The sequence below is a fragment of the Giraffa tippelskirchi genome, chromosome 5 (genome assembly GCF_054371585.1).
Source record: "Giraffa tippelskirchi isolate mGirTip1 chromosome 5, T2T-mGirTip1v1.2.pri, whole genome shotgun sequence".
In the NCBI taxonomy this organism is placed as follows: domain Eukaryota; kingdom Metazoa; phylum Chordata; class Mammalia; order Artiodactyla; family Giraffidae; genus Giraffa; species Giraffa tippelskirchi.
The window spans coordinates 18,363,175-18,376,536 of record NC_137279.1 but is presented as its reverse complement, the minus strand read 5'-3'; the positions used below and the strand labels follow the sequence as shown (position 1 = coordinate 18,376,536).

At 37.3% G+C, this 13,362-nt stretch overlaps 1 protein-coding gene and 1 long non-coding RNA gene across 8 annotated transcripts in view; both read left to right on the top strand.

Annotated features, from left to right (window-relative positions):
* XPR1 (xenotropic and polytropic retrovirus receptor 1) overlaps window positions 1-13,362 on the top strand; it is a 201,520-nt gene that overhangs the window by 66,233 nt on the left and 121,925 nt on the right. The gene's annotated exons all lie outside the window — the stretch shown is intronic.
* LOC145504661 (uncharacterized) lies at window positions 1,003-5,116 on the top strand. Its single transcript, XR_014052378.1, has 3 exons — window positions 1,003-3,577; window positions 3,730-4,178; window positions 4,820-5,116. It is a non-coding gene; the product is annotated as an uncharacterized LOC145504661 (long non-coding RNA).

The window sequence follows — 13,362 nt, the reverse complement described above, 5'->3', positions numbered from 1 at the left end:
ATAATGTAACTTATTTGAACAAAAATGTAATTTTATTGCTTTAAAGTGATAAATTCATTTATGCTTATTAATCTGTGATTTGATTTTTTTTTAAAAAAAATCCTGCCTAAGAAAGCAAAATGTTTGACCATCAGAACACTGGTCCCACAATAGAGTTCAGACTGTTTTTCAACTTGACACAGTTGTGTCTCTTGCTTTGCTTTCCTCCTGAAATGATGTTTCCATTTTGGGGATGGGAAGAGCTGTGATTATTTATAGACTAGTGTGTTATGGACAGGTGGTGTGTTTACACAGATCAGTGGAATTATCAAATGTCCCCCAGAGCCTTTGATGTGAATATATTTCATTTTATGAAACCTTTGTATTTTTAAGAACACAGTAATTATGTGGGGTGGATGGAGAATATTTTCTTAATTTTATATACATATATATTTCAAAGAATTCAGTTTTAACATAGCAGTTGTCCTCTATATACTAGCAGTTTTTCAGATTTGGAATGATAAAGTTTCTGATAAACCATAAAGCTCTGTCATTGAAAAAATTTAAAGGCTGTTTTGTATTTTCTTGAAGAACATACAATTTAAAACATCTCTCCTCCTTTTCCAACTTATGCTATTTCACAGGAATATTCTTAAGGAATCTAACCTTGTAGGAACCTAAAGCATTAATAAATTATTGAAGCTTTCCATATCATAAAATTCCAAAATTATAATAAAGTCATAAAGTGATGGTTGGCAATACTACGTAACAGAAATGTTGCATCTTAAAGAACTCCTGAAGTTTAGCATGTGTACATATTTTTCAGCTCTAAATTCATTGTTACATCAGTTCAGTTCAGTCATTCAGTCGTGTCTGACTCTTTGCAGCTCCATGCACTGCAGCACATCAGGCTTCCCTGTCCATCACCAACTCCTGGAGCTTGCTCAGACTCATGTCCACTGAGTTGGTGATGCCATTCAACCATCTCATCCTCTGTCGCCCACGTCTCCTCCTGCCTTCAATCTTTGCCAGCGTCCAGGTCTTTTCCGATGAGTCAGTTCTTTGCATCAGGTGGCCAAAGTATTGGAGCTTCGGCTTCAGCATCAGTCCTTCCAATGAATATTTAGGACTGATCCTTTAGGATGGACTTGTTTGATCTCCTTGCAGTCCAAGGGACTCTCAAGAGTCTTCTCGACAGTTCAAAAGCATCAATTCTTTGGCGGTCAGCTTTCCTTATGGTCCAACTCTCACATCCATACATGACTACTGGAAAAACCATAGCTTTGACTAGATGGACCTTTGTTAGCAAAGTAATGTCTCTGCTTTTTAATATGCTGTCTACGTTGGCCATAGCTTTTCTTTCAAGGAGCAAGTGTCTTTTAATTGCATGGCTGCAGTCACCATCTGCAGTAATTTTGGAGCCCAAGAAAATAAAGTATGTCACTGTTTCCATTGTTTCTCCATCTATTTGCCATGAAGTGATGGAACTAGATGCCATGATCTTAGTTTTCTGAATGTTGAGTTTTAAGCCAGCTTTTTCACTCTCCTCTTTCAGTTTTATCAAGAGGCTCTTTAGTTCCTCTTTGCTTTCTGCCATAGGGTGGTGTCATCTCTGTATCTGAGGTTATTGATATTTCTCCCAGCAATCTTGATTCCAGCTTGTGTTTCATCCAGCCCGCATTTTGCATGATGTACTCTGCATGTAAATTAAATAAGCAGGGTGACAGTATACAGTATACAGCCTTGACATGCTCCTTTCCAAATTTGGAGTCAGTCCATTTTTCCATGTCTGGTTCTAACTGTTGCATCTTGAGCTGCATACTGATTTCTCAGGAGGTAGGTAGGGTGGTCTGGTATTCCCATCTCTTTCAGAATTTTCTGCAGTTTGTTGTGATCCACACAGTCAAAGGCTTTGGCATAGTCAAGAAAGCAGAAGTAGATGTTTTTCTGAACTCTCTTGCTTTTTCTATGATCCAGTGGATGTTGGCAATTTGATCTCTGGTTCCTCTGCCTTTTCTAAATCCAGCTTAAACATCTGGAAGTTCTCTGTTCACATACTGTTGAAGGCTTGCTTGGACAGTTTTGAGCATTATTTTGCTAGCATGTGGGATGTGCAGTTGTGAGGTAGTTTGAACATACTTTGGCATTGCTTTTCTTTGGGATTGGAATGAAAACTGACCTTTTCCAGTCCTGTGGCCACTGCTGAGTTTTCCATATTTGCTGGCATATTGAGTGCAACACTTTAACAGTATCATCTTTTAGGACTTGAAATAGCTCAGCTGGAATTCCATCACCTCCAGTAACTTTGTTCATAGAGATGCTTCCTAAGGCCCACTTGACTTCACACTCCAGGATGTCTGGCTCTAGGTGAGTGATCATACTGTTCGTGGTTGTCTAGGTTATTAAAATCTTTTTTGTATAGTTCTTCTGTGTATTCTTTCCCATTCTATTATTTTCCTCTATTTCTTTACATTGATCACTGAGGAATGCTTTCTTATCTCTTCTTGATGTTCTTTGGAACTCTGCATTCAGATGGGTATATCTTTCCTTTTCTCCTTTGCCTTTAGCTTCTTTTCTTTTCTCTACTATTTATAAGGCCTCCTCAGACAACCATTTTGCCTTTTTTCATTTCTTTTTCTTGGGGAATTTCTTGATCACTGTCTCCTGTACAATGTCACAAACCTCTGTCAATAGTTCTTCAGACACTCTGTCAGTCGGATCTAATCCCTTGAATCTGTTTGTCACTTCCAGTGTATAGTGTAAGAGATTTGATTTAGGTCATACTTCAATGGCTTAGTGGTTTTCCCTACGTTCTTCAATTTAAGTCAGATTTTGGAAATAAGGAGCTCATGATATGAGCCATAGTCAGCTCCTGGTCTTGTTTTTGCTGACTGTATAGAACTTCTCCATCTTCAGCTGCAAAGAATATAATCAATCTGATTTCTGTATTGACCATCTGGAGATGTCCATGTGTAGAGTAGAGTCATCTCTTGTGTAGTTGGAAGAGGGTGTTTGCTATGACCAGTGTGTTCCTCTGGCAAAACTGTTGGCCTTTTCCCTGCTTCATTTTGTACTCCAAGGCCAAATTAGCTTGTTACTCCAGGTATCTCTTGACTTCCTACTTTTGCATTCCAGTCCCCTGTGATGAAGAGGACATCTTTTTTTTTTTATGTTTGTTAGTTATACGAGATCTTATAGGTCATCATAGAACCATTCAACTTCAGCTTCTTTGGTGTTAGTGGTTGGAGGATAGGCCTGGATTACTGTGATGTTGAATGGTTTACCTTGGAAACGAACAGAGATCATTCTGTCATTTTTGAAATTGTACCCAAGTACTGCATTTCAGACTCTTTTGTTGACTATGAGAACTACTCCATTTCTTCTAAGGAGTTCTTGCCCACAGTAGTAGATACATTGGTCATCTGAGTTAAATTCACCCATTCCAGTCCATTTTAGTTCACTGACTCCTAAAATGTCGATGTTCACTCTTGCCATCTTCTGTTTGACCACTTCCATTTTATCTTGATTCACGGTCCTAACATTCCAGTTTCCTATGCAATATTGTTCTTCACAGCATCGGACTTTACTTCCATCACCAGTCACATCCACAACTGAACGTTATATCAGTTATATAAAGAACTTTAGAGTCATTATTCCAATTATTGTACAAGGGCCATTTTGCCGCTGCTGCTGCTAAGTCACTTCAGTCGTGTCCGACTCTGTGCGACCCCATAGACGGCAGCCCACCAGGCTCCGCCATCCCTGGGATTCTCCAGGCAAGAATACTGGAGTGGGTTGCCATTGCCTTCTCCAGTGCATCAACAGGAAAAGTGAAAGTGAAGTCGCTCAGTCATGTCCGACTCTTAGCGACCCCATGGACTGCAGCATACCAGGCTCCTCCGTCCATGGGATTTTCCAGGCAAGAGTACTGGAGTGAGGTGCCATTGCATTTTGCCGCAAAAGGCACCAAAGACAGTTCTTTCAGTCAGTATATTGCGTTGGCCAAAAAGGTTGTGCAGGGTCTTCTGGAACAGCTTACAGAAAAACCAGAACAAACTTTTTGGCCAAGCTAAAATGTTTGCTAACTGTTTTCCCTGGAAGAGTACACATAAGGAACTGCTTTTACTTCCTCCTTGTAGATGGCAGGGACTGTGTGTGTGTGTGTGTGTGTGTGTGTGTGTGTGTATGCACTCAGTCATGTCCAACTCTTTGTAACCCCATGGACTGTAGGCTGCCGGGCTCCTCTGTCCATAGACTCTTCCAGGCAAGGATATTGGAGTGAGTTTCCATTTCCTACTCCAGGGGGTCTTCCTGATCCAGGGATTGAACTGGCATCTCTAGCACTGGCAGACAAATTCTTTATTATTGTGCCTCCTGGGAAGCCTATTTTCATTTTATTCCTTTTTGAAAGCCCCTGCCTCTTGAGAACTTACTCTATCTGCTTAGGGACTAGATAATATGATATAGTCCCATTCAGAAAAACACTGATCGTAAAATAGTCTCTTCCTCTTTTCTTCCCCTTGCCTGTCTTCAATTCCTTTCTGGAATCTCTTCGTTCTATATCCTTTAAGCCCTGGTCATTCAAAACCATCTTCAGTTTTCTGTGTTCTTCATTACACTGAATTAACAACTCATCCAGATACTTTGACTTGAAGTATTTAGCATGCCTCTTGAGACATTTGAGCTTTCCTGGTGGCTCAGTGGTAAAGAATCTGCCTGCGGTGCAGGAGACACAGGTTCAGTACCTGTGTTGGGAAGGTCCCCCAGTAAAGGAAATGGCAACCCACTCAGTGTTCTTGCCTGGGAAATCCCATGGATAGAGGAGCTTAGCGGACTGCAGTCCATGGGGCCACAATTTAACAACTAAACAACAACAAACAACTTGAGACATTTGGCTGTTTCATGAGTTGCGTCACATGCTTTAAAAACCTCTTTCTATCTGGATATTGTGTGTAACCAAGTGCTTAACAGTCTTTTTTGTTCTTTCAGTTCCTATTTTAGTCTTCTTTCTACAAACAAAAATGGAGAGAAGAGTGGATTCTATCCTGAGTACATTAATACTTAGTTTAATAAAAAGCCAGAATTGTCTGCCAAATTTGGTAGTGAGGCGTGGTGGTGAAAAAAAAAAAAGAATAAGCCATGGTAGGTGAGAAGATTCTTTAGTGTCTAATTTAATAAGATAAATATTATAAGGAAAAAGAGAACCAAGTGCTGTGAGAGTAGGAAGGTGACATTCTGCCTTGAACCAAGTGTGGAGGAGATCAGAGAATATCTCGAAGAGGTGACATTGAAGCAGGGCCTTGAAACAGGGCTGATTTATCCATTAGGCACTGTAAGTACAGGGCCTAGGGCCCACAATTTTCTTAGGAGCCCACAAAAATGTTTCCATTTTAATTTACTTTAAAATCAGAGGGAAAAGGAGTATATGAATAATGAATGTGTAATAATAAGTCCTGTCTGGATTATATTCTTCTTTACACTAGTGTAATTATAAAATATAACTTTTTAAGTATTTTTAGAAGTAGAGGTAGTGACTTATCAAGGCAGAAGTGCCTGGGTGGGACTTGGAAAAGTTAGAATGTGGCCTGCATTAAAGAGTAAGTAATGGCTTGTGAGTGCTAGAGGCTGAGATTAGCAAAATCCCGAGTAAGAAGTTGATAATTAAATGACAGATTCACTTTAAAGAACTTTAATAAATATGATTTCTCTTTCACGTGCTGCTACTAGTTGAAGTGCAGTGATGAATAGAGAAATAAACAGTACTTAACTAGAATAAACACCCCTGGATATGTTAAACTGAAAATAAAGATGCCAGTAATTAGTCAGTGAAGTAATCATTATATTGAAAAGCAGTATCTGCTTTAATATTTCCTAGTTATCATCAATTTAATACCAGTTTTTCAGAAAAAATATTTTAAGATGTACACATGATTGATAACAGAAACGTGGTTCAAATGTGGTATGGAAAATACATCTCTGATTGTAAGAAGCACTATAGTTTTCTGGTTTCACAAGCTCATTGTCGTGAAACTTGCATCTCAATATAGCATGAACCTCCATGATGAAACAGGAATTGGCTAGTTCACACCTTGATTCTATTCAGTATCATAAACTATAACCTGTAAGTGTGGAATAATTGTAATTATTATTTCTATTTTATAGATGAGAGAAACAAAGATCAGAGTAACTTTTTCAGGGTCAGACATTTAATAAGAGGCAGGACCAGTATTTCAACCCAGGTAGTCTTCATTCCAGAGCCTTTGCCTCCTAACCATTATACTGCCCAATTGCTAAATTCAGTTTCGGATGTGTTGAGTTCAAGGTGTTTGTGGGAGAGCCAGTGGCAGATGTTCAGTATGGTGTGCAAGTTTGGGGCTCAGTAAGTAGTGAAATTTTTGTTGAACCCAAGTTTGTGTGCCCAGCCCACAGGGAGGCCAAACCGAAACCTGGAGTTGAGAGCGGAGAAGGGCCCATTGCAAGGGCCGGACAAGCAGAACAGGGTAGCTCATGCTCAAAAGACCTGAACTCCTTGGAGGGCCTCAGGGAAAGTTTTAAGGGGAAAGTGAGGGAGGGGAATCACAGGGGGTAAGATCTACCGGTGCACAGTTCTCTGATTGATTGATGGTGAGGTAACATGGCGGTGTCACAGGGGTTAACATTATTAATCCTCAGGCTCCAGTAGGTCTGTGTGCTCATGATCATCAAGTAGTTAATATCTTCCATTTGATGGAGGTTTTAGCATCTGTAAAACAACAGTTCTCCTGTCCCAACTGCTACTTTTTTTGTCACTACATGTTCATGTCATTTAAATTCTTGAGCCCAGTTTTTGTGACTCAGGAATGGCCTGAGAGGCTACAGCTTTTCTACAAACAAGAGATAGGCTGAAGAAATGAAATGAACCAGAAATAAACATTTTGGTGTCTTAATCACATAGATAGTGGACTTTAGTAGGAAGAACTAACCGTGAAGATTAGTGTCTTGGAAATCAAGATGGAGGGATAGGGTGTCAAGAACTGTGAATGATCAGAATTATGAAATGCAGTGAAAGAGTCTCAGAAGGTAAGGACTGCAAAAGGTCTATTGCCTTAGCGGCAACAAAGATACTGGTGTCTGTGGAAAAAGTTAACAGTTTTATTTCATCAACACTACCTCTTTCATGTTAGAGAGGAAGTTGAAGTACAAAAAGATTAACTTCAGAATGTGACCTTGTTTGAAACTAGGGTCTTTGCAGATGTAATTAGTTAAGAATCTCAAGAATCCTGTCTGTAGTAAGCCAGTGAGGAATGACAGAGATGCAGCTTAGTTCCCTTGACTACTCATAAGGGAGAGTTGATCTTTAATGTGTTTTTGTTGTGTCTTCATTGAATAATGCCTGTTGAAGTACAGAAACACACTTACATTTGAAAATACATATTGTCAGACAGAATGTGTCTATTCTGTTTTTAATAGTCCAAGTCTGTTTGAAAACTGATCAAATAGTGTCTTTTTAAATGCTTTTAAACAGATTTGGGTTTGACATTATGTCTCTCTCTAGACACTTAACTTGTTGAAACTTAAGAAAAATTGATTTCCAATTAACACCAGATTTTATAAGAAAGAAAATATTAGCTAAATAATTAATTCCATGAAATGACATGTATTACAAACAAAAACAGGCAACATCTGTTAATTCAGTTGGAAGCACAAGATTGAGTTTGGTCCTTTAGTTTTTAAGTTAAATATTGTTCAGAATTTTTATTTCAAGCATCTTTTTAGGTTAGTGACTAATATTGTGTCACACCAGAATTTGAATAGTATAGGTTATGCTCAGAATAGTTTTATTGTATGATCAATTGTGTTCTAATTATTTGAAATTTTGTAATTCACATTATAATAAAATATTTTAGAGGATTTTGAAGGTCCTCTAGTTTTAACTCCCAGCCTTTGTCTGAATCCCTTTTACATTATTACTGAGGTTGTCCTGTAACATTCTTTCTACACCTCCAGGGACAGGGAGACTGTTAACCTCTAAGAGGCGTATAGCAACCAGTCATGTTTGTCTTCCATATACTACACACCAGAGATATGATATAGCAGCGAACAAAAGAGACACTTGCCCTGTCTTCATGGAGTCTGTAACCTAGCAGTGATTTTGAATAAGTAATTAGAAGTATGTAAGCACTGCAAAAAGAAATATAGAGTGCTATCAAGGAATATGACAAAAGAATTTTAACATAATCTGGAAGGGTCAGAGAAGGTTATCTTAAGGTATTACTGTTGTAACTGACACTTGCAGGATGAATTAGCTAGGAAAAAGGTGGGGAAGTTTTTCAAGTTGAAATAGCAGCAAGATCTTAAGTTGAGAGCTTGGCAGAGTCAAGGAACCTGAAATGATTACAAGAGGGCATTCTCCTCATCTCTGCAAGAACCTAGCATGTCTCTTATGTATTGAGGACTAAAGGAATTCTTTAAGGATTTCCAACTTTGGAAGGTCAGCGGGAGCAATAGTGAAGCACTTCCGTGAAATGAAATGAAGAGTCAGACATCAACAAAATAGGGACGGGATGTGGAGACCATAAGAACACCTGTGAGACATCTGTGGCCTACCATAAATAACTGGGGTTGGGGATTGGGTGGAGAGTGGAGGCCAAAAGGAAATATGAGACATTATGTAAGTAAGGGCAGCAAGCAGTAAACAGTTTACCACTGATATACTTCAGGCTGGTAAAGCTGGAGAAAACTCAGGTTATATGTTACCTAATATAACATCTTCTAAAACAAATGGTTTGACTTAAACTATTTTCTTCTTTGTTTCATTTCCCTCTTTAATGGGAGATGGGCTCTTGTGATAGTGATAATATAAATTGATATTGTTATTTGACTACTTAACATTTTATATTTTATTTTTCAAGTTAACATATATAAGGTTGACTCTTTGGGGGTGTACAGTTCTGTGAATTTTAACACATGTATAAATACATGTAAGTACCACTACAATCAGGGTACAGAATAGCTTTATCATCCCCAGAACTCCTTGAGTTATCCTGTTATAGTCACTCTCTCCTCCTACACATTACCCTCATCAACCATTGATCTGTTTCCATCATTATGATTTTGTCTTTTTGAGAATGTCATATAAATAGAATAATATAGTATGTAATTTTTGATACTGGCTCCTTTCATACAGCATAGTTCCTTTGAGATTAATGTTTCATTCATTATTGCTTGTATCAATAATTCATTCCTTTTTATTGCTGAATGGTATTCCACTGTAATAGATATATGACAGTTTGTTTCCTTTCATCTGCTGATGGAAGTTAGGGTTATTTCCAGTTTTTGATTTCCAGCAACACATGAGTTAGAATTCCTCTGCATCCTCATCAACACTTGACATTGTTAGTATATTTTATTTTTACACATTCTAATACGTGTGTAAATGGTATCTTATTGTAGTTTTTTTTTTTTAGTGTCTTTGTTACAGTTTATGTAACATAAAAGTTACTCATGTAAACTGTATAATTTATTGGTTTTTAGTATAATGGCACCCCACTCCAGTACTCTTGCCTGGAAAATCCCATGGACGGAGGAGCCTGGTAGGCTACAGTCCATGAGGTCGCTAAGAGTCGGACACGACTGAGCTACTTCACTTTCACTTTTCCCTTTCATGCACTGGAGCAGGAAATGGCAACCCACTCCAGTATTCTTGCCTGGAGAATCCCGGGGATGGCGGAGCCTGGTGGGCTGCTGTCTATGGGGTCGCACAGAGTCGGACACGACCGAAGCAACTTAGCGTAGCATACTCACAAGAGTTGTATATCCATTACCATGATATTAACTTTAGAACATTTTCATCACTGTGGTTTTATTTTGCATTTCTCTAATGGCTGATAGTGTTGAACATCTTTCTTGTGTTGCTTGCCATCTTTTTCCTATTCTTTTGCTCACTTTTTATTTGAATTGTTTATATTCTTACTATTGAGTTTTGAGAGTTCCTTATATGTGTATTCTGGATATAAGTCCTTTGTTGATTATGTGACTTGCAAATATTTTCTTCTAGTCTGTAGCTTGTATATTTATAAAATTCTTTTAACAGTGTCCTTCACACAGCATAAGTTTTAAGCTTGGTTGAAGTTTCTTTCTTTTCATTTTTGGTATCTTGCCTAATTTGTTAAACCTCTGGTCACAAAGATTTTCTCCTTTGTTTTCTTCTGAAAGATTCATAGTTTTGTATTTAGTTTTATTACCTTTTGAATTTACTTTTGTAGAAAATGTAAGGTTTAGGCCAGTTCATTTTATGTATGGATGTCCAATTGTTCTGATATGGTTTGTTGGACTCTCCTTTCTCTTTTGAATTAACTTTGCACCTTTGCCAAGAAATGAATTGGTCATATTTGTTTAGGTCTGTTTCTGAACTTTCTATTCTGTTTCCTTGTTCTGTGTATCTATCCTTTTGCCAGTACCACACTGTCGGTATTGACTATGTCTTAAAATCAGGTAATGTGATTCCTCTTTATTATTCTTTTCAAAAATTGAATGCTTGTTGTAGTTCTTTGGCCATTCCATATAAATTTTAGACTCAATTTATCTATATCTATCTACCAAAAAATTCTCCTGGAATATTGATTAGAAGTGTGTTAAATCTGTGGATCAATTTAGAGAGAGCAGACATCTTTCAATCCATGATCAGTGGTAAGTCTCTCCATTAGGTCTTCTTTTACATACTTCATCAGTGGTTTATAGTTTTTTAGGGTATAGATCCTATACATAGTTTGTTATATTTATGCCTAATTATTTCTTCTTGTTAAAGCTGTTTTAAGTGGTATTGGGTTTTAAATTTAATTTTCCAGTTGTTCATCGTTTGTGTATAAAAATATGCTTGATTTTTTTAAAAATGTGTTGTCCTTGTAATCTTGAAAACTCATTCTAGGAGTTTTTATTAAATGTTTTCTAGACTCCACCATTGAAACCATTTGGGTCTAGAGATTTCTTTTTCTTTTTTTTTTATTTTATTTTATTGAACTGAACTGAACTGAAAGAGTCTTATAACTTTTAAAGAAAATGAATAGTCACTAAAAACATTTCAAAAAAGAAATCTCTATAAAATAATGTATAAAATAGAGATTTCTTTTTTGAAATGTTTTTAGTGACTATTCATTTTCTTTAAAAGTTATAAGACTCTTTCAGTTCAGTTCAGTTCATTCTCTCAGTCATGTCTGACTCGTCGTGACGCCGTGGACAGCAGCATGCCAGGCTTCCCTGTTCATCACCAACACCCAGAGCTTGCTCAAACTCATGTCCGTTGAGTCGGTGATACCATCCAACCATCTCATCCTCTGTCATCCCCTTCTCCTCCCGCCTTCAATCTTTCCCAGCATCAGGGTCTTTTCCAATGAGTCAGTTCTTCACATCAGCTGGCCAAGTTTTGGAGCTTCAGCTTCAACATCAGTCCTTCCAATGAGTATTCAGGACTAACTTCCTTTAGGATTGACTGGTTTGATCTCCTTGCTGTCAATGGGACTCGCAAGAATCTTCTCTAACACAATAGTTCAAAATCATCAATTCTTCGGCACTCAGCTTTCCTTATGGTCCAACTCTCACATCCATACATGACTACTGGAAAAACCATAGCTTTGACTAAACAGACATTTGTCGGCAAAGTAATGTCTCTGCTTTTTAATATGCTGTCTAGGTTTGTGAAGGAGCAAATGTCTTTTAATTTCATTGCTGCAGTCACCATCTGCTGTGATTTTGGAGCCGAAGAAAATAAACTTCATCACTGTTTCCTTGTTTCCCCGTCTATTTGCCGTAGAAGTGATGTGACTGGATGCCATGATCTTAGTTTTTTGAATGTTGAGCTTTAAGCCAGCTTTTTCACTTTACTCTTCCACTTTCATCAGGAGGCTCTTTAGTTCCTCTTTGCTTTCTGCCATAGGGGTGGTGTCATCTCTATATCTGAGGTTATTGATATTTCTCTTGGCAATCTTGGTTCCAGCTTGTGCTTCATCCAGCCAGGCATTTCGTATGATGTACTCTGCATATAAGTTAAATAAGCGGGATGACAATATACAGCCTTGACATACTTCTTTCCCAATTTGGAGCCAGTGTGTTGTTCCATGTTCAGCTCTAACTGTTGCATCTTGACTTGCATACAGATGTCTCAGGAGGCAGGTCAGGTGGTCTGGTATTCCCATCTCTTTAAGAATTTTCCACAGTTTGTTGTGTTCCACACAATCAAAGGCTTTGGCGTAGTCAATAAAGCAGAAGTAGATGTTTTTCTGAACTCTCTCCCGCTTTTTTGATGATCCAGTGGATGTTGGCAATTTGATCTCTGGTTCCTCTGCCTTTTCTAAATCCAGCTTAAACATCTGGAAGTTCTCGATTCGTGTACTGTTGAAGCCTAGCTTGGAGAATTTTGAGCATTACTTTGCTAGCTAGTGAGGTGAATGCAATTGGGCAGTAGTTTGAATATTCTTTTGGCATTGCCTTTCTTTGGGTTTGGAATGAAAACTTATCTTTTCCCCTATTTCATTTTAAATGTTGGTAATTTGTCTTCATTTTTTTCTACTAGTCTTGTTTGAGGGTTTTTTTTTTAAATCAATTTTATTACTCTTTACAAAGTGCTAGCTTTTGATTTCACGCATTTCTGTGAAGCTTTTTGTTTTCAATTGCAGTGATTTTTAAAAAATTATTTTCTCATGGCTTTGGGTTTATTTTGTTCATTTTGAGAGTTACTTTATGTAGGAGTTTAGATTATTTTTTTGAGACCTTTCTTCTTTTTTCATATAAACATTTTATATGCCATAGATTTCCCTCTATGCACTATATATCCCTGAAAGTTTGATATGTTGTATTTTCATTCACTTCAAAATATTTTCTAATTTCCTTTGATACTCTTTTTAGACCTCTGAGTTATCTAGAAATATTTAACTAGTTATCTAGAAATATATTTAATTTCTAAGTGTGTGGAGATTTTACTGATATCTTAAAAAATTATTGATTTCTAATTCTTTTTACAGTAAAGGAACATGCTTCATATAATTTCACTTATTTTAAATTTGCTAAGGCTTATTTTATAAGCTAGAATATGATTGGTGAATGTTTCATGTGGATTTGAAAAAAAAATGTATATTTTGATGTGGATGAGTGGAGTGTTTTTCAAATTTCAAAGACCCAGTTGGTTGATGCTTTTGTTCGGTTCTTCCATTTTCTTGCTGGTTTTCTATCTGTTGATTTTATTGATTACTAAAAGAGATGTGTTGTAGTCTCCAGCTATAATTGTGGATTTGTCAATTTTTCTTTTCAGTTCTGTAAGTTTTTGCTTCATGTATTTTAAAGCTCTCTTGTGCTTACACTTTTAGGAATTGGTGTATTCTTGATGAATTGACTCACTTTCTTTATATGATG